This window comes from Drosophila biarmipes, unplaced genomic scaffold (genome assembly GCF_025231255.1).
Source record: "Drosophila biarmipes strain raj3 unplaced genomic scaffold, RU_DBia_V1.1 ptg000017l, whole genome shotgun sequence".
Lineage (NCBI taxonomy): Eukaryota > Metazoa > Arthropoda > Insecta > Diptera > Drosophilidae > Drosophila > Drosophila biarmipes.
Window position 1 is genome coordinate 434,637 of NW_026114535.1, and position 21,328 is coordinate 455,964.

The 21,328-nt window shown below is 36.0% G+C and overlaps 1 long non-coding RNA gene across 10 annotated transcripts in view; it reads right to left on the bottom strand.

Moving 5' to 3' along the window:
* Positions 1 to 548: 548 nt before the first annotated feature.
* Positions 549 to 21,328, bottom strand: part of LOC122817994 (uncharacterized) — a 271,976-nt gene continuing 251,196 nt past the window's right edge. For 5 of the 10 annotated variants that reach the window (XR_007765473.1, XR_007765474.1, XR_007765472.1 and 2 more), the window contains exon 5: positions 11,191 to 11,889. This is a non-coding gene — a long non-coding RNA (uncharacterized LOC122817994). Of the gene's footprint in view, positions 1,267 to 11,190; positions 11,890 to 21,328 lie in introns of those variants that run through there. The other 5 variants (XR_007765481.1, XR_007765475.1, XR_007765482.1 and 2 more) reach the window with 3 other exon arrangements.

Sequence of the window (21,328 nt, forward strand, 5' to 3'; positions counted from 1 at the left end):
TTTTTTATTTCTGATATTTTAAAGGATTTTTGTTGACCAATTAAGTGAGTCAATTAAGTGATTGATAATATGAACAAAAGCTCTTATATCCAATTTTTTGACGAAAATAAATAACATAAATGCACTTTATAAGTTTTCCATATTCGGCACGCTGTAGTTCAATGTGTGTGACACCACTCAAAGCAAGTAAATATTTTGGCGCGAATTTCTATTCGGAAATCAGCTGATCGCAATCGCACTTTTAAAAGCTCACAATAAGCTTTGGTGGCACATTTAAAGCTTTTAATTAACATTTTTATAATGTATGAAGAATTTACTTTAAGATAAAAACAAGAAAAGAACGATATATTGACAAAAAAAATCGACTTTATGCCAAAAAAAAACGGGTTCTGGACCATACTGCACAGGGAGATATCCAGTCCCCTTTTGGACTCTATGGTTGTGCATTTCTTAAACCGTTGCGAACTTCGACTTCTTCTAAAAGTGAACCTCAAAACCCCCAATAGGCGGCGTGCCTGTCATAGATGTATGGTAACGGGTTGGTTACCACTATTTGATTTATAGATTTTATTAGTTTTATTATAGTTTTACAGAGTTTCACAATTACACGTTGTTTTCTCGACGCTTGACGGCGGCAGAGAGAGCGGGACCAGTCAAGCTTATTCAATTTAGGATTTTTGGTCCTAGTACATTTTCATCCGCTGTATCGCTTCTTAGCCTGGACCGCCACAGATGCCACTACCGGCCTTTTATTAGATCCTAATGCTCTTCGTTTCGGTTTACTGCCCTATTCACGCCATCAACATCAGCGGTCGACTTTTTTCCCAGCTAAAAGAACAGTTCATCGCGAGCTGCTTTTAATTCTCCTGTTTTTTTTGCGTTGCTTATGTTCGCAATTTACAATAGTTGCTCTCCCAAACTGCGCTCTCTCTGGACTGCCGTTTGCCTTTCACGATATCGCTCGACGCTTTCTGCCTGTACTTGCTCTCTCTTTGCTTTCCGCCGTTTCGTCTCATGCACTTACATTATGATGGAATGCGCTCATAGAAAATATGTTTTATTCATATTCGCGGCGGGAGCTAAATCAACATTGTATGCTTTTGTCTTCGGATTTTGATATTATGTGTAGTCGGATAGTCTCTTCAAAGTGCTCTTCACTGCCTCTTTCTATTGATGCAATTTCTTCTACGCTCTTCGGATAGACTGATTCGACTGCACTTTTATTCCTTAAAACGATAATAAACTGGCAACCTGCTACGGGCTTGTCTGCAATAGATTCAAAAAACCATAATTTAGAAAATAATGGGACAAAAATATAATTTCAAAACATATCCGGCATACGAAATAAAACGAACTCTGTCTTTATGAACAGTAATTCTGGCTGAAACTTGGCCAAATTCTAATTTTAGTTCGAATTAATTCTTCGTAAAATTATTTCAAGTTTTTCGTAAACTTAAGACTTGGCAGAATGCAGTGATTAATTATGTTGCTTCTGGACAAGTTGGCGGTGATGGTGTCTGGCTGGGTTTACCAGGCTCACCAAGACAATATTTATAAATAGGACGACTATATCATACGGCTGTCATAGGAACGATCGGAAAATTGGTGGAAAAATAATATTAAACAAATTATAGCTTTGGGGATTTTTGACATATTATCTTATAATATTGTAAATATAATTTTTTATATTTTTAAGAATTTCGAATTCAATTTAATAAAATCATTGATTATATTTTATAGCTGCAAGGGTATACAAACTTCGGCTTGCCGAAGCTAACTTCCTTTTTTTTATATTTCCGACTAGTTTTCCGATCGTTTCTATGGCAGCTATATGATATAGTCGTAGGATTTTGATAAAATTGAAATCGAAATTCAAAACCAAATAAAAAATGTTATTTCCAAGCGTAGGAGGTTATAAGTTAAAAAACACCGAAGATAAAATTTTTCAATATTATTTGACCACTAATTTATCCTATATCTTATGGGGGCTTTATAATATAGTCGTCCGATTTTGATAAAATGTAATAAGAAATTCAGATCTAACTAAAAAATGTTATTTCCAAGCTTACAAGGTTATATGTTAAAAACACGAAAGATATAACTTTTTATATTTTCCGACTAATTTTCCGATCGTTTCTATGACAGCGATATGATATAGTCGTAGGAATTTGATAAAATTTAATTCGAAATCGAAAACCAATAAAAAAAGGTTATTTCCAAGCGTAGGAGGTTATACGCGTATGTTAAAACACACCGAAGATATTATTTTGCATGATTTCCCAACTAATTTTCCGCTCGTTCCAATGGCAGGTATATGATATAGTCGTTCGATTTCGATAAAATTTAATTATAAATTCAAAAGTAATTAAAATATGTTATTTCCAAGCGTGTGTTATATGTTGCAAAACACCAAGGATATAATTTTTTTTAATCTTTTCCTCGATAGTTCCTATGGGAGTAATAAGATATAGTTGTCCGATCCGGCTGGTTCCGACTTATATACTACCTGCAATAGAATGAAGACTTTTGGGAAAGTTCAGCCCGATAGCTTTGAAATTGTGAGACTAGTTTGCGTAGAAACGGACGGACAGACGAACATGGCTAGATCGACTCGTCTAGTGACGCTTATCAAGAATATAAATTAACAGTTAACAGCACCGACTACCTGAGTTAACAGTTAATAGCACCGACTACCTGTCCCCGCCCCGGTGCTGACTCGGCCCAACAATATTCGCCGGCTAACATGCGACGACCGGGCACCGACCTACTGGCCCGGGCACCGATCTACCTGCTCCCGCCCTCGTGCTAAGTCAGCACAGCAACATCCGCCAGCCTGCTGACTGCTCACCGTGCAAGTGGAGTAGCGTGGGAAATACAAGATCGGCAAAAGCTGACGCTGACGCCGACGTTAACGCCAACCCACCGAGGGCTGGTATTAACAGAAGAGAGAACTCTGGACTTGACAGCGACTAGATAACAACTTAAATTTCTTAAATTATATTTAATTAATTAAATTATAACGTTGAAACTGAAGTCTTCTGCTGAATTACTTGGACTTGAGGAAAAGCTTGGGACACAAAACTTTCTGGACTACCGAGGATTTAACTCCGTCATGATTAGATATTGAACATATATTTATATTCCCAATATTATAAGATAATATGTTAAAAAGCCCCAAAGCAATATTTTTTTTCATATTATTTCCAATCAATTATCCGATTGTTCCTATTATAGCTATAGTCGATATAGTCGCCCGATTTTAATAAAAGTTAATTCGAAATTCAGAACTAATTATAAAATGTTATTTGTAAGCTAATAAAGTTATATGCTAAAAAACACCAAAGATATCATTTTCATTTCATGTTTTCCGACTAATCTTCCGATCGTTCCTATGGCAACTATATGATATAGTTGATATAGATATAGTTGTTCGATCCGGCTGGTTCAGACTTATATACTACCTGCAATAGAATGAAGACTTTTGGAAAAGTTTCAGCCCGATAGCTTTGAAATTGAGAGACTAGTTTGCGTAGAAACGGACGGACAGACGAACATGGCTAGATCGACTCGTCTAGTGACGCTGATCAAGAATATATATACTTTATGTGGTCGGAAACTTCTCCTTCACTGCGTTGCAAGCTTCTGACTGAAATTAACAATTAAAAATTAAAATAAAAACAAGAAAGGAAGTCAGATTCGCCAGACAAATTTTGAATACCCTTGCAGTTATAAGAAATAATCAACGTTAGTAACACTATGTTAAATTTTTAAGGACTGTTGCTAGCTTCAGTGGTATTAAAAAAAATGTTTTCTTTGTTTCTCTGACCGTTTCTTTGAGAGCTATTTGTTAGAGTCGTCCGACCTTTATGAAATTTAATGTAAGGTTCTTTAAAATATAAAAAATGATATTTCCAAGGTATTACACTTTTTTTAAATATATATATATTTATTTATATTGAATGCATGTTATCTAAAGAACATTGTGTCAAAATTTAAAGTCAATTAAAGCAAAGTTATGCCTATTTTTATATATTCCGAATTTTTTTTTACACTAGAACACGTCACGTTTTCAAAGTCGGTGGATATCACAAGTACAAGTAAAAGAAGTACGGAAAATTGCCGTACCATACCATACCATTTCTATATTTTTGAATATATCTTTGTAAAATTGGAAAAGTCATCCTTCGAATATCATACTTTAATGTAATATTCGTTGAATAAATACATTTTAACCGTGTCGTCACGAAAAAAAACACGAAAACAAGACATTTTTCTATTGTTTTGACCTTTTTTTTGCGTTTCCAAACTCAATTTGAAGGTCCTGGAAATTTGAGATCAATTTAAAAGCTTATTAGGAGAAACTTTACTCCTACCACTTTTGGAAAAACTTGCTAGTTATGAATATATAAATATAGCTTAATTTTGTACACCAGTAACTAGTGAACTACTAAATATACATTTTTTTAGAAAGGCATTTTAAATTGTGTACGCCACACGATTTGTTTAAATACCACCGTTTAAAAATTATGGGCAAGCGATTCTTTATTCAGTTTTTTTTTAGTTTTTTTTCTGATTTTTGAAGAATGCTTTCGTGTAAAATTTTAAAGTGGATAGCCCAAAAGAGTTTTCTAAAATGTTACCCTTGAAAGTTAGACAACAAAAATGGAAACATTTACTAGTTCAGAACTTAGAACACTGCCTGAGCCTTGCATATTTTAGTGCGTAGCTAAACTCTTTTATAACAATTAAATTCTTATAAAGCGTACCGCATAAGAAATTTGAATTCAAGCATTTTGAGAAAGTATCTGGATTACATATTATACATGATATCAAACGAATACAACTCTTAACGAGGTTAATTTATAGTGACAATCGCACCTTTAACAAACAAAAGTTCGGAAATCAACTTTTATGGCGAAAATGTAAATCTACTTAATAAATACACTCCCTTCCTTTTTTACATTCGGCAACTAAGCAATGGAATGCAAAAATGTAGGAAATTGCCTTTTGGGTCGACTCATTCCACCTGAGGACAATGAATTACAAATCTTAATTAATTAATGAATATTAATTAAATTAAATTATGTAATCATATTCATTATTACTATTATAAACCCTTGCAGAGGGTATAATGATATTTCTTGGTCTCCTCCTACTGACTCATTTGTCGCTATGCCCTTATCCGCCCATGATTTTGTGGATGGCCTTTTAGAATTATCGTTACAGCAAGTAAACTTAATAAAAAATTCCTTAAGTAGACAGTTATATGTTGTGTTTGTTTCAGACTCGCCTGAAATCACAGTATGTAGAATTGACGCTCTTGATGAACCTTAAGACCGATATCATCCAACTATTGAACTGACAAATTTGTCTCCCCTGCTCTGATACCCTCTCTCCTATAGTTTCTCAACCTGAAAGAGGTGTTTTCGTAAATGCCACTTTAATATACTTAACTATATGATTTCTCATTATAATTGAACAGACTTGTACAATTGTACAGACATTGAATGTGCCACTAAACTATTCTATAAAGTGTTAAATACGAATGCGTACTTGATGGGTTTCTTTCAAACCTAAACAGGCCTCCTTGCTTACCAATGCGCTTCAAAAGATTAAAAACCTTAAATCTAACACTTATAAAAAGTGTACAAAATCGGGTAAACCAGCAGATTTTTCGAAATATGTTGTGGCTCGAACATATTTTAATGTTTTCAACAGTCATTGCTCTTCTATGTATATATATCGATGTAAATTTTAATTTTTTAACGATCCGAAACAGTTTTACAACATTGTTAATGCCATGCGTAAGTCATCGGCGTTGCCTTCATCGGTACATCTATACTCGCAACAACAACGTCAACTTGTTCTCCCGGTCCAGATGGACTTCCTGGATGTATGCTTAAGTTTTGTGCGTCAACCATTTGTAAACCATTTCGTAAACTTTTTAATTTGTCTATTTTAATTTCAGTTTTTTTCTATCTGGAAGGACTCTTTTCATTAGTTTTTCCTTCTAAAATAAAAAAAAAATTGGGTTTAAAGGCGGATGCCCAAAATTATAGAGGCAATTCTCAAAGTATGCATGCTTTTACATAAAAGAGAGTAATCGCCCTTTGACTAAATCCAAATTTAATTTATTTTAATTTAGCGTCGCTTGTGGACAGGGTTGTTGATTGCCGTTAACCTAGCCTAATATCTGAAAGAATTCTCATTCATATCCCGAATGAAATTAAATTTCTAAGTGTGAAAGTGTTCTTGCAATCTTAATCTGCTTTTGTTACAAGTTCTTGTATTCCACCTGTCTTCTTGGTCTCCTCCTACTGACTCATTTGTCGCTATGCCTTTATCCGCCCATGATTTTGTGTTTGTTTCAGACCCTTCTGAAATCATTGTGTGTAGAACTGACGCTCTAGTACCTAAAGACCGATATCATCCAACTATGGAACTGACAATTTGCCTCCCCTGCTCTGATACCCTCTTTCCTTTAGTTTCTCCAACTAAAAAGAGATGTGTTCGTAAATGTAACTATAATAAACTTAAATATATGATTTCTCATTATAATTGGACAGACTTGTACAATTGTACAGACATTGAAAGTGCCACTGAACTATTCTATACAGTCTTAAATACGTTTTTTAATGAACGCGTACCTGATCGGTTTCTTTCAAACCTAAACAGACCTCCTTGGTTTACCAATGCGCTTCAGTCTTTGACTTCTCCTTTTGCAACATTTATGTTCCTCGCTTATTTCACCGTGTTAGCACGATATTGTCATCTAGTGTAATAAATGGATTTAAAAAAAAATGCAGACTGACATTGTATATACAGATTTTAGTAGGGCCTTTGACTCCGTTAACCACTCACTTCTTTTATTTAAATTAGATAAGCTTTGGTTTCCTGAAAATCTATTATCTTGGATTTCATGTTACTTGAATGGTAGGACTCAGAGGGTTATATTCAAGAATGCTTTTTCAAAATTGATCTACGTGACATCTGGAGTGCCTCAGGGTAGTCATTTGGGCCCTTTGCTGTTTACTTTGTTTATTAACGATCTTCCCTCAATCATCACACATTCTCGTGTACTAATGTATGCTGATGATGTTCAGCTTTGTTTGTCATATAATGATATAGCATCGGGATTTAACTTACAGTCAAATATTGATTGTTTTCATGGATGGTGTGAGTACTACCTTTTAAATTTGAGCTGCCTGAAATGCAACGTTATGACTTTTTATAGGGGCACTCCTACGTTTATATTTAGTTACGTATATATTCAGTTAACGATTTAGGTGTTCTTCTTGACCCTAAACTTAAATTTAACTGCCACATTATATCCACTGTTTACAAAGCCATGACTGTTCTTGGGTTTATAAAGCGTTGGTCAAAAGAATTTGATGACCCTTATACGACCAAATTATTATTTACCTCCCTTGTCCGTCCTATTTCGGAATATTGTTCGTCGGCTTGGAGTCCACAATATCAAGTGCACATCGACCGTATTGAGTCGGTACAACAAAAATATCTTTTGTTTGCCCAGCGTAGTTTGAACTGGGATACCTTCCTACCAGAGTGGATTACAATTGCTTAATTTACCTACACTTGTAAATCGTAGAACAATGCTTGGTACTATTTTTAAACATAATCTTATAGTAGGTGACATTGATTCTGCAGATCTTTTAAACCGTCTAACATTCAACGTTCCTGTTAGACTAGCACGAAATTATTATCCTCTAAATTTTCAACAGTGTACATCAATCTTTTGTCTGCACGAGCCCTTATGGGTCTATGTAATAACTATAACCATCATTTAATTTGCATTTCAACATCTATCCCGGTACTAAAAACTAATATTTTAACTTATTTGCTTCATTATTGTGCCTTTTATTTTCATTTGTGTCCCGTCTCTATTTGTTTTATGTATCTTCCTCGCGAACTCGCATTTTTTGCCCAAATTGATTAAAGGGCCCCGCGCGTAACAAGAACATGCTTGGTGTCGATGGGACACTTGTTTGTACTGTTCAAAGTTCATCAACGTCCATAAAAAAAGCAAAAAAAATTATATCTTTGGCGTTTGTCGTGAAATAACATTTTTTAATTAGTTTTGAATTTTGAATTAAATTTTATCAAAATCGGACGACTATATAATATAGTCATAGGAACGACCGGAAAATTAGTTTGAGAATAATGTGAAACATTTTATAGGTTCGGTGTTTTTTGACATATTTTATTTTGTAACATTGGATAAATCATATATATTTTTTTAAGAATTTAGAATTAAATATAATAAAAATCGGGCTACTCCAATATATAACTGTCAAAGAAACGGTCAAAGAAATAATGAAATCAAGCTAGCAATAATAGTTAAAAATTAAACATGGTGTTACCAAGTTGATTATTTCTAATAGTGGCGAGGGCTTACAAACTTTGGCATGCCGAAGTCAACTTCCTTTCTTGTTTAATATACAACTTCCTATGCTTAAAAATAAATTTGTTTAATTAGTTTTGAATTCCGAATTAAATTATATCAAAATTAGACGACTATTTCATATAGCTGTCAAAGAAACGGTCAGGGAAATAAGGCAATATATTTTTTTTTAATGTCACTGAAGTCAACAGTTCTTAAAATTTAACATGGTGTTACTAACGTTGATTATTTCTTATAACTTCAAGGGTATACAAACTTCAGGTTGCCAAAGTTAACTTTTTTTTTATTTCTGATATTTTAAAGGATTTTTGTTGACCTTTGGAAAAGTAGGTCAATTAAGTGATTGATAATATGAACAAAAGCTCTTATATCCAATTTTTTGACGAAAATAAATAACATAAATGCACTTTATAAGTTTTCCATATTCGGCACGCTGTAGTTCAATATGCAGGTGTTAAGCTGTAAGATTTTAATGAATCTTGCATAATCTGAAACGCTTAGAATGTTTTTTATATAGTAAATCACATAATGCACGTTTGTTACAAATTGATTGATATAATGTGTTTGTCATAATAGGCTCTGTTTGCCTCAGTGACTACAACTGATTACTAAATAAATTGTGTTATTTCGTTGTCTATATAACAAAGATACAGGATTAGTCTTAGCCAAAGCTTTCATGGGTCAAAAATCATTTGAGCAACCTGTTTTTTTATAAATGTGCGTGTAAATTTTTTTTGTATATTTTGCTTTTCTTAATTGTACCTTTTTTATAAGTTGACACTATAATAAGTTATAAAATCTTATAACCAGACATTGACTTACAATTAAATTTAACTCTTTTAGAGTTGCACTTCCTTAGATTCTATCGCTGGGTTGATAGTTCATTATTTCCATTTCTATTTTTATTCCCCAGTAAAAAAGGCTCTGTTGCTTATATAGGGTATATAGAACGGCTGAGAATATCTGCGTCGTCAGCAAAGGTTGACGGAGGGAAGGCTCTTTACAGCGCTTGTGTGGACCAGACGTATTTTTTAGAAATTTATTCTAGTTCGTGAGTAGAGTGCAGAGCTGATGTCACAGCTGCAAAGCTTCGCGGCTTTGAGGCGGTTTCTAGTGCCTCTCTTTGTCGCCTCAAGTTCCACACTGCTTACGTTGATGTGCCGGAAGATGTATTCAACCATTTCCAATCTTATTGGCAGAGCGAAAGCTGCGTTGGCAGCAAAGACTCTCTTTTCGAAACGGATGAAATTATTTAGGATCTTTGTGAACTTTATTCTTTATTCAACACTACATGCAAAATTTCTGAAATCACGCAATCTCTAAGGCAAGCCTGAAAATCAATCATTAAAGGGTGGTTAAACCTCTTATCCCATCGCCAGCATCCATGAAGTTAACCCTTGGTCTGCGCATAAGTAAACTTAATTATTTTTAATTCTATTAGTAAAAGAGACATTAATAAATTTCAAACATGGGGTATCGGAGCAGTCTTACCAAACGGTTTTCACTAATGAATTTTAGCAACAAACAAGAAAGGAAGTAAACTTTGGCAAGCCGAAGTTTGTATACCCTTGCAGTTATAAGAAATAATCCACTTTAGTTACACCATGTGCAATTTGTGCAACTTCAGTGATATTAAAAAAATTATTACATTTTTTTTAGACCATTTTTTTTTACATCTATATGTTAGAGAAATTCAAAATTTGAAATTATTAAAAATCAAAAAAAAATATTCTTAATATGTCAAAAAACCCCAAAGCTATAATTTGTTTCTAATTATTTTCCCACCAATTTTCCGTTCGTTTCTATGTCAGCTATATGATATAGTTGTCCGATTTTGATAAAATTTATTTTCGAAATTCAAACCCAATTAAAAAATGTTATTTCCCAGCAGAGTGGTGTTATATATAAAAACACCAAAGATGAAATATTTTTTTATTTTTTCCCTGATAATTTCTATGGGAGCTATAAGATATGGTTGTCCAATCCGGTTGGTTCCGACTTATATACTACTACAATAGAAAGAAGACTTTTGGGAAAGTTTCAGCCCGATAGCTTTAAAACTGAGAGACTAGTTTGCCGAGAAACGAACGGACAGACGGACGGACAGACCTACAGACGGCCAGACGGACAGACGGACATGGCTAGATCGACTCGTCTTGTGACGCTGATCAAGAATAAATATATTTTATGGGGTCAGAAGCGTCTCCTTCACTGCGTTGCAAACTTCTGACTGAAATCATCATTATACCCTCTGCAAGGGTATAAAAAAGTGAGCCAGTTCATGCACTAAAAACGTAGAACTACACATAAAATAACAATATACATTAAATAGTGCATACCTTGAGGATTATTTTCCATACTTTAGTTTAATTTTTCGGACTAAATTACACCACCACTCAAAGCAAGTAAATATTTTGGCGCGAATTTCTATTCGGAAATCAGCTGATCGCAATCGCACTTTTAAAAGCTCACAATAAGCTTTGGTGGCACATTTAAAGCTTTTAATTAACATTTTTATAATGTATGAAGAATTTACTTTAAGATAAAAACAAGAAAAGAACGATATATTGACAAAAAAAATCGACTTTATGCCAAAAAAAAAACGGGTTCTGGACCATACTGCACAGGGAGATATCCAGTCCCCTTTTGGACTCTATGGTTGTGCATTTCTTAAACCGTTGCGAACTTCGACTTCTTCTAAAAGTGAACCTCAAAACCCCCAATAGGCGGCGTGCCTGTCATAGATGTATGGTAACGGGTTGGTTACCACTATTTGATTTATAGATTTTATTAGTTTTATTATAGTTTTACAGAGTTTCACAATTACACGTTGTTTTCTCGACGCTTGACGGCGGCAGAGAGAGCGGGACCAGTCAAGCTTATTCAATTTAGGATTGTTGGTCCTAGTACATTTTCATCCGCTGTATCGCTTCTTAGCCTGGACCGCTACAGATGTCACTACCGGCCTTTTATTAGATCCTAATGCTCTTCGTTTCGGTTTACTGCCCTATTCACGCCATCAACATCAGCTAAAAGAACAGTTCATCGCGAGCTGCTTTTAATTCTCCTGTTTTTTTTGCGTTGCTTATGTTCGCAATTTACAATAGTTGCTCTCCCAAACTGCGCTCTCTCTGGACTGCCGTTTGCCTTTCACGATATCGCTCGACGCTTTCTGCCTGTACTTGCTCTCTCTTTGCTTTCCGCCGTTTCGTCTCATGCACTTACATTATGATGGAATGCGCTCATAGAAAATATGTTTTATTCATATTCGCGGCGGGAGCTAAATCAACATTGTATGCTTTTGTCTTCGGATTTTGATATTATGTGTAGTCGGATAGTCTCTTCAAAGTGCTCTTCACTGCCTCTTTCTATTGATGCAATTTCTTCTACGCTCTTCGGATAGACTGATTCGACTGCACTTTTATTCCTTAAAACGATAATAAACTGGCAACCTGCTACGGGCTTGTCTGCAATAAATTCAAAAAACCATAATTTAGAAAATAATGGGACAAAAATATAATTTCAAAACATATCCGGCATAGGAAATAAAACGAACTCTGTCTTTATGAACAGTAATTCTGGCTGAAACTTGGCCAAATTCTAATTTTCGTTCGAATTAATTCTTCGTAAAATTATTTCAAGTTTTTCGTAAACTTAAGACTTGGCAGAATGCAGTGATTAATTATGTTGCTTCTGGACAAGTTGGCGGTGATGGTGTCTGGCTGGGTTTACCAGGCTCACCAAGACAATATTTCTAACATACATGCTAGCTTGGAGGATGCGTGGCAGGAGACCTCAACCTTAGTTCTGTTTTGTGAACGTGTGACCGACAAGCATCTGCTATAGTGCCCGGAATTATAATTCAATAATATGAAATAATTATCATTAATAATTATCATTAATGAATGTTTTTGTTTCGGTCCCACCAAAATTAATAATATTTTCAATAATTTGTATAGACTTCTTGACTTAATTTTCATTGTAATGTAACTCTTGCTAAATTTACCGTTTCAAATTGTGTTACGCAACACAAGCCCAAGTGCTTAATCAATACATTTTATAGCTTTCTGCCATTTATTGGCAAATCCTAGATAAATAGCTTGATTGTCTGCTATCGATCTCTTGTACTCAAACTATTTATAAAACCTCTATTTTAACGTTTAGAAACACTCTGGACAGCATAGTCCGTTCCAAATTACGGGGCTCCTACAGACTTCCTTGGTGTATTGAAGGACTGCAAAAATACAAAAGCCAAAAAGATACAAAAAAAATTTTGAAACACATAACCCAGTCGATGGTGAAAGATACAGGTAGCTCAAAAGTGAGTTTGATTTTCTTAATAAATGTTCATATAACCAATACATTTTTTGAAGTTGTGCATAGTTTGAATGCAAGCCCTAAAGCACTTTGACGCATTTTTAACTCTAAAAAATCACATTCGTCTATACCTTTAATACTGGCGTACGAGTTATGTTGCTGCTTCTACCGATGCCGATACCGCCTATTTATTTGCTTCCTGTTTCCCTCGAACATTGAACCTTCCGTTGATATGTATGACCAGGTAACTTAAAATTCAACTTAAGGAATTTTTTACATTGCACTCCTGGACATAATTTATGATGACATCTCTGAAGCAATTATTTACTTTTATGAATCCTCAGCAAATCATGTTCTCACAATAATAATAATAAAAATAATACAAAGAATATAAATAATAATAATAACAATAATAATAAAAATAATAATAATAATAATAATTGTTGTGTTCTCGTTGAGTTCTATTTCAGACTGCCTTATTAAATACGAAGTTTACAAAGTTGCCAGATTCTTAAAGTACTACATCGAAGGTATATAGAATGGCGGAATACAAGACAGTTGTGAGATTGACAATATATATAACACATCTCCTCTTTTAATTAAAAACAAGTAGGATTTTTAGGTTTTCGGAAATCCTTGGGCTTAAAACGATCTACTTCTTGGCGAACACAACTACTTTGGCGAACAGGTATGCCAATAGAAAGTCGTGCTTGTTGTTTTTGCTTTGGTTGTTGGGTCGATCTTGTAGAGCTCTCGGGTGGCTCAGGTTCAGGATGACGTTGCTGAACGGTTGACGGAGTTACCGGTTCATCTTCTTGTTGTTGTGGTGGTTGATCTTGTTGTCGTAGTGGTTAATTTGAAGAGGGTGGAATATCCGGGATCCAAAAGAACTCTGGAGGTTTTTCGATGGAGCTGCTTGCTGGGAACTTCGGTTTTAGCTGGTTGAAATGGCTCTTGATATAACCATTTGTGGTGCGCGCCATGAAAAGCATTTTTCCAATTATACGGTCGATAGAGCCTTCAATCCTTTTCTCCCCTTGCATAATTACGAGCGTATACCATTTGATTTGGGACGTAGTTGGTAACCGATTGCTTGGCTTCGACAGGCTGCTCGAAAAGTTGACTTAGTACGGTACGGACTGGACGACCATGGATTAACTCGGCGGAAGATTTTCCGTAGGAATTTGGAGTGAACCCGTAAGAAGCAAGGTATTAGTAACTGCTACTCGGACTGGTATATCGCCTTTGAGGCTTTTCTTGACTGAGAATTTGAACGTCTAAACGAAACGCTCTGCTAATCCATTGGATGCTGGATGGAATGGTGCTGTGGTTATTTGTTTTATTCCAAGACGTTTGAAGACGTTAGCCGTAAGCTAGGGACCGTTGTCGCTGACCATTGTTTTTGGATATCCTTCGATGGCGACTATCGATGATAGTGCAGCGTTCGTGTAAGCGGTTGTAGTGGACAACTCTTGAACAACAAATGGGAACTGCGAGTAAGCGCCTACACAGATTAGCCACATGAAATGGAATATTGGGCCGGCGAAGTCGATATGGATTCGCTCCCACGCTGTTGTTGCTGCAGGCCAACTTTGGTACTCTTTTGGAAGAGCATAATTGTTGAGCAAGGCTTTTAATGTCTGCGTCGATTGTAGGCCACCAGACATGTTGTCAAGCTACCTCCTTCATTCGAACAATGCGCCAATGTCCTTCGTGTAACAGATTCAGGATACGCACCTGAAGAGTTACTGGGATTACTACACGACTGGCATCTGTGTATAGGCAAAGCAATTTTTTGTTGATTGTGAGGGCAAATTTTCGATTGAAGTATGATGATAATGGTTCCTCGCCTTGCTGACGTTTTTCTGGCCATCTTACAGTAACATACCGTAAGACTTGTCCTTTTCGATGTGGTTGCGAATGATCTCAGAATTGTCGGTGGTGACAGTTCCATTACGATGTGGCAGACTTCTTTTTCTCTGCCGAAATCCGGATCCATGCCCACGGGAATCTGGCATCTGCGTTGCCATGAGCAGATGTAGAACGATACTGAGTCTCAAAATTATAGGCCATGAGCCTGTTTGACGTCATTAAATAAAGATGCTTGCCTGGATTGAAAATCGTTACAAGTGGTTTGTGATCCGTTATAAGGGTAAGCTTTCGACCGTACAAATATTGGTGAAAACGTTTCACTCCGAATACTTTAGAACGTCCCTCTTTTTCGATTTGGCTGTACTTAACCTGATGCTTGTCAAGTGTTTTGGATGCGAAAACAATAGGTCTCTTCTTGCCATCTTGTTGGATATGCGAAAGGACTACACCAATACCAAAAGATGATAAATCTGTCGCTAGGACTAGTCTTAGGTTTTCATTGAGTCGCTGAGTTGATAATATGGGACTTCCGGGCTGTAAAAGCTTGTTGTTGTTGCGGCCCGAAAAGGTATGCTACATTTTTTCTACGAAGTTGGTTTAAAGGAGCGGCCAACTGAGAATAGTTCGGTATAAAGTTGTAATAGTAATTAATTTTAACAATGAAGGCTTGTAAATGCTGCAGACTAGAAGGCGGACGCAACAGTTTAACAGCCTCCAAGCCTGAGCTGTCGGGAAGAATCCCTTTAGCGCTGATTCTTCGTATTAAGTACTCAATTTCGTCCTTAAAAAAGAAGCATTTCTCCTTTTTGCATCTAATAGCGTTCTCACGAAGAATACTGAGAACATGGTAGATTTGCTTTAGGTGTTGCTCATTTGTAGGTGCTGAGATAATGATGCCATCTAAGTAGTTGCCACATCCTCCTACTCCTTTTAGAAGCTGCTTCAAATACCTTTAAAAGATCACTGGAGCACTGGCAATCCCGTAGGGAATACGCTGGTATTGAACTAGGCCAAGGGGTGTGCTGACGACCATGATAGGTATTGAATCCTCATCCAGTTCCATTTGAGGATAGGCATCCTTTAAATCGATTTTGCTGAACTGCTTGCCGTGTATTATGTGAAACAGAGACTCTTTTGTCGGTAGCGGGTACAGTTCAACATCGATCTATGTGTTGACTGCTTGCTTAAAAACGCCACATATGCGAATAGCGCCACCTGGTTTTGGTGCAAGCACAATTGGAGATGCCCAGCTACTTAATTTGATCGGCTTCCAAATTCCGGCTTGTGTAAGTCTGTCTGCCTCAGCTCTGAACTTATCCATCTGTGCGGATGGAATTTGACGGCTTTTGAAAATCTTTGGTGTTGCTGACTGCTTTAAAAAGACACTTGCTTTGAAGTCTATTATGACACCCATGGCTGGTTCGAACACTTTGTTGTACGTGCTGCAAAGGCCACCTAATTCGTCTTCGTGCACCTCTTGAACGTTTGATACTTGCATGATATCAAAGCCGAAAATGTTGAATAAATCTATACCAAATAGATTGCTTGATGACTCAATGTTCTCAACGCACTTTGCAATTGTGTGCAACTTCCCAAGCAACGGTATTGGTGTATGACCAAACGCATGTAATTGCCATTGCATTTATTTTGCATTTGCCATTTATTTTTGTCTTGCTTCGACATGCACACAACAGCTTTATGTCCTTTTTTACTGCACTTGTGACATACGGCATCGGAAAACTTGCACTTCTCTGTGGCATGATTGTGTCCACAACCAGAGCATGATTTTAGTGAATCTTTGTTTGATTTGGCTTCACATTCACCACCACCAAGGAATGGGTTTTTTGTATAAGTGTGAGCTGCGTTTATTGGGTCCTGCTTTGATACTGTTTCTTTGAAGTCTGCCACGGTTTTTATAGTTGCCTCACAGGTTTCTGCAACTATAAGCACATCTTTAAGAGTTGGATGGGACTTCTGAAGAGTTAACTTGTCTGTGAGTTGCATGTATGTACACGTGTTCAAATGCTCCCGAATAGTTCGACTATGCTTACGCCCCACCACGAATGAAAATAAGCCTTTCGCTTTATTTCCGCACTAACCGAATACGCGTTAAAATGCTGGGTTAACTGTTCAATGTAAGACTCCCAGTATTGATGTGTATTGTGGTATGGAGGACACGCAGATAACTCACCCGTGTGACTTGAAGCATCCTACCCACGAGAAGCGTTTCTATCCATCATTGCTCGTATCCATTTTTTTTTGGCTGTTCCATTATGTCTATTGTAAATGCTTGCTGTTGAGCAAGTATCGATTGGATTAAATCACCATCTGCCGGCATCTTGATGAAAATCAACGACTACTCGTCACGATTTATGCGATTTAACTGTTTTTATCTTTCGACTAAATATTTCACTTTTTTTCTTGTCGCCAATATGTTGTGTTCTCGTTGAGATCTATTTTAGACTGCCTTATTGTATGCGAAGCTTACAGAGTTACAAGATTCTTACAGTACTACATAGAAGGTGTATAGAATGGAGGAATACAAAACAAATTTGGGATTGACAATATATAACAATAATATAATAATAATAATAAAAATTATAATAAAAACAATAGCAATAATAACAATAATAATAATACTAATACAAAAAATAATGATACTAATAATGATAATAGGACTGTCACTGTAAGCGATTTGATATAGCTTCAATCTGACCTATGTACTACGTTTGTTATGCGAACATCCTGTTATCATTCCATCCACTTATAACATCAATAATCACCCTCACTCTGTTATTAATTAAATAGTTGGAATCCCTCAGGAAGTGTCCAGATTGTTTGGATTGTGAGGCAGAAAAAAGATGTTGAAGCTTGCATTGCAATTTTTTCATTTTCTTTGCACTTGTGACCTCATAGTACTAAAGACTCTTAGAATGTTTAATTCACTGCCTTCCAGCATAAGATTCAGCTGGCGGGCCAAGAGGGATATGTTAAGGCAATTCTCTAAGGGAATGTTTTTAAACTAATTTTTAATAATAGATTAATGTTAATTAATTGTAGCCAGATAAGGAGTTATCCATCGGCGATAAATAAAAAAATAAACTAGTAGTCTGCTTATTACCAAGTAGGCTTCCTTGGGGGACTCCATTTCCAATCAACTAATCGTCAGACATAGCAATTCGACTACACCTAAATATACTGCACTGCAATCGATTTTTGAATCCGCTTCGTGTTTCAAAAGTAATGCAATTGACCTTGCCGATAGTTTCGTGTTTTTAACGAAACCCAAATTGGTGAGATAGTATTTTATTATGGAAAAGCTTTGTTAAGCATGATAGAAAGCATATGGGTGTGTACGACGCAGCAACTACTCGTAAGTGATCTTTTCCAGTATTCACTACCATTATTATAATTTATTTTTTCCATATTTTTGGAAAGTGGCCATGCCCTGTAATGGAACTGAAGATCTGGGTGAGAGTGCAAACATTGCAAGGGAGTGTAATAATCATTCTGAGATTATTTCGGATCCAATAAGTTCTAATAAAAATACGCGATTTTATTTAGTATAAATGCGTTTGTTCGAGGACTTTACATTTTTGGGGTGCGAACTTTCTGGCTCTGTCTTTATTTGAGGGCCCAGCCGCCTATTGCTTTCTACATAGTTTCTGTTGTCGAGCATGCAGTTGGATGAGATCTTCACAGAGATTATTTTTTGGCAGATTTTACGATTTTCCCTACATAGCATCATTGGATACTTGCTTCTTGTTACTTTAACGCTTTTGTGAGTTTTCGGAGGGCATTTTTTTACCTATAAGCCTGTCACTCTCTAGGATTTAGCTCAATTTACGAGCTTAAATATTTCCCACATTTGTGTTTCTTAGAGCAACAGTTTATCGATATGTTATGTTGTGTTACGATACGTCCTAGATAACTCAAGCTTATGCTGTGAAACACCGTAAGCATTTTAATGGGTATAAATAGGAAAGTCGTTGATGATTTGGATTGATGTAATACTTACATTTGTATCAATAGGTATTGACTGTAAGTATTGACTGTAGGTTAGAGAACAATGCCTCTAAGAGGTATTATGGCTGTTCTATAGGCTGATTAGGTTTTGTCATATTTACGTCACAAATTGTGATATCAGAACTTTTGTATATTAAAGGTTCAGTCGTCACTATTTTTTACATCGTTAAGAGGTGTTTTTGTTTGATATCAGATATTTTTAAGAGGACAAATTATTTCCTAAGTTCATAAATTTATTAATTTGTGTATTTATCTATTATACATTTATTCATTTATTATGAGGTTTTTTATTTAAGATCTCTGAGACAAGGATATAAAATTAGGATTTTTCACAACTGGAATCTTTTTAGCTCATGAGTTTTTCCAAAACTGGTAGAACTAATGTTTTTTATATTAAGCTATTTAACATAATCTTCTATTTCCAGGACCGTCAAATACAGTTTGCAAAGTTCAATGCTCAGGCAATGTTCTGGTAAATGTGGCCATTTATTTTATTTGTAACTTTCAAACGGTACCTTTTCCAGCAATGTATTATACGTTAAAATTTGAGGAATCTTAAGAACTATACAGCTTGAAATTTAATTTAAAATCTTTAGAACAGCTTTTGAAAAATCCGCTAAAAATATGAGAAAATGGAATAAAAAAATTTTGTAACGGTAGTATCTAGACGAATCGTGTATGAAAGATGTAACTATACCATGAAATACCTTTCTAACGACATATAGCACAATCCTGTAGCTAAAGTATTTAACAAGTTACAAGTGTACAAGGATTATCTATTTATAGTTGTTTTTTTTCGCCAAACTAGGTGGTTTTTTCCAAAGTGAAAGAAACATTATTTTGGGACGAACAAAATTATTTTTTCCTTTTAAGAAGTCACTTAACAGTTTGTTAGGCGTATTACTTTCGAACGGAGCATCCTCAACATCAGTTAAGGGGTTAATCGACTCATTCTCCAAAACTAATTGATTTTATTAAAGGCTTGGTAAGCATTTCTTTTAATTTTTGCAATACCTTTTGATTAATGTAGCATTCGGGCAACTACTGTAGATTTTCATTTCTTCGTGTATGTACAGTAGTAGGCTTCGCCCACATTTCTGAGGCGTTTTTTCATTACTTTAATTGCCGTTCACAGCGATTAAATAAATAAAAAACAGACAACTTTAATATATAGCTGCCAAGAAACAGTCAGAAGTTTATTTTGTAGCAGTGTTTTGGTCTTTTCCCTTTTTGTAATTGTTTTCTATGTTCGGTGCGACGTCCAACTACCGAAAGCTGCGAGCAGGGGCGTAGTACATCTTACCGTCGCTAAAAAAAACTACTCCCATGCATGCGGCCAAATTTGCATTGCGCAACAAGTGCATCGGCATCATACATTGAGTGCATTGTCAAATATTTGGAGATGCAAACCTTGCAACTTAAATTTCATATTTCTTCGTTGGAGCGGCCGGACAGCCGGAGCGCAGTACCCTATCTCCTCGTCAAAATCTCGTCGGCACCCTTAGAGAGGTGCCATAGAAAATCGTCCTTCGTTGGAGAGTGGTATGCTCCACATACATCATCGTATCACCGGGTGCGTCCCTAACATCTTTTTAGTCACAGAAGAACATCAGCGGGCTTCAACCTAACCTCATCGCGGTAAAACCGAGAAGTACATACCTCGTCTTCTCATCGCGGGAGCGCCTGTACAGCGATGGTAAAGTGGCATACGTAAATATATGCAAACTTTATTTTCATCATTTGCACAAACACATAGTATCATATTCACTTGGCTTTCAGTCATCAACCACATTAAGACACATACATACACATACACCATGTATTGCAATCGATGGGAAGTAGATTTAAATAATTCTATCTTCGCAAATAATAGTAGTTTAAATTTTTCCGCAGCCACTGCAGAATACTACCGCACATGAATCTCCCGAAATTCGGCAACTATGCCGAGTTCAAAGCTATAAAATAGGTTTGCTTATCAGCTTAGCAACAACGACGAATTTGTATTAAATGTCGAAAAGATTAGTCACTTATTATCCTGTTTAGAGAACGAGGTCTTAGAAACAGTAAAGGCTTACGAGATCACAGAAGCAAAATACGCAAAGGCCCATGCGGCCTTATTCAGGGTATATTGAAATCCATGGCTAATATACTTTAAAAGTATCTCTCGATTGTTTAAAATCCAAACGATGCAAGCGCCATCCACCGCGGCGTTTTGATCCCTTATCGATACCTAAACTGCTATGTTTATATCTATTTTCTCGCTAGGCAAGGAGAATATTCTCGCCAACGCAATGATAATTCACATCGTCATGTCTAGAATAGATCACGATGGGAATAACAATTTAGTTACGATTATATTCCGTTGTAGAAAGATTGTTCAGAGGCGCCTAATAAACGTTATCAACACGCCAGGGAGTAGAGTTCCCTAGCACGGGCAGGAAGGGAACAAGCCTTCTTCTGTAAATCAGATGAACATATTATTAAAAGTTGTACTCCCTTCGAAAATATCTCGGTAGAATTCGCAAAAAGAATAGGTATTTGCATCAGTTGTCTACGCAGACGACATGGAGCCGCAACATGCCAATCATCTCGTTGTCGAGTTTGTACAAAACTTCATCAATAAGACTTTTGAAATTCACACATTACCCTTGGTAAAAAAGTTCATGATATTAATTCTAAAAGGGAATCGTT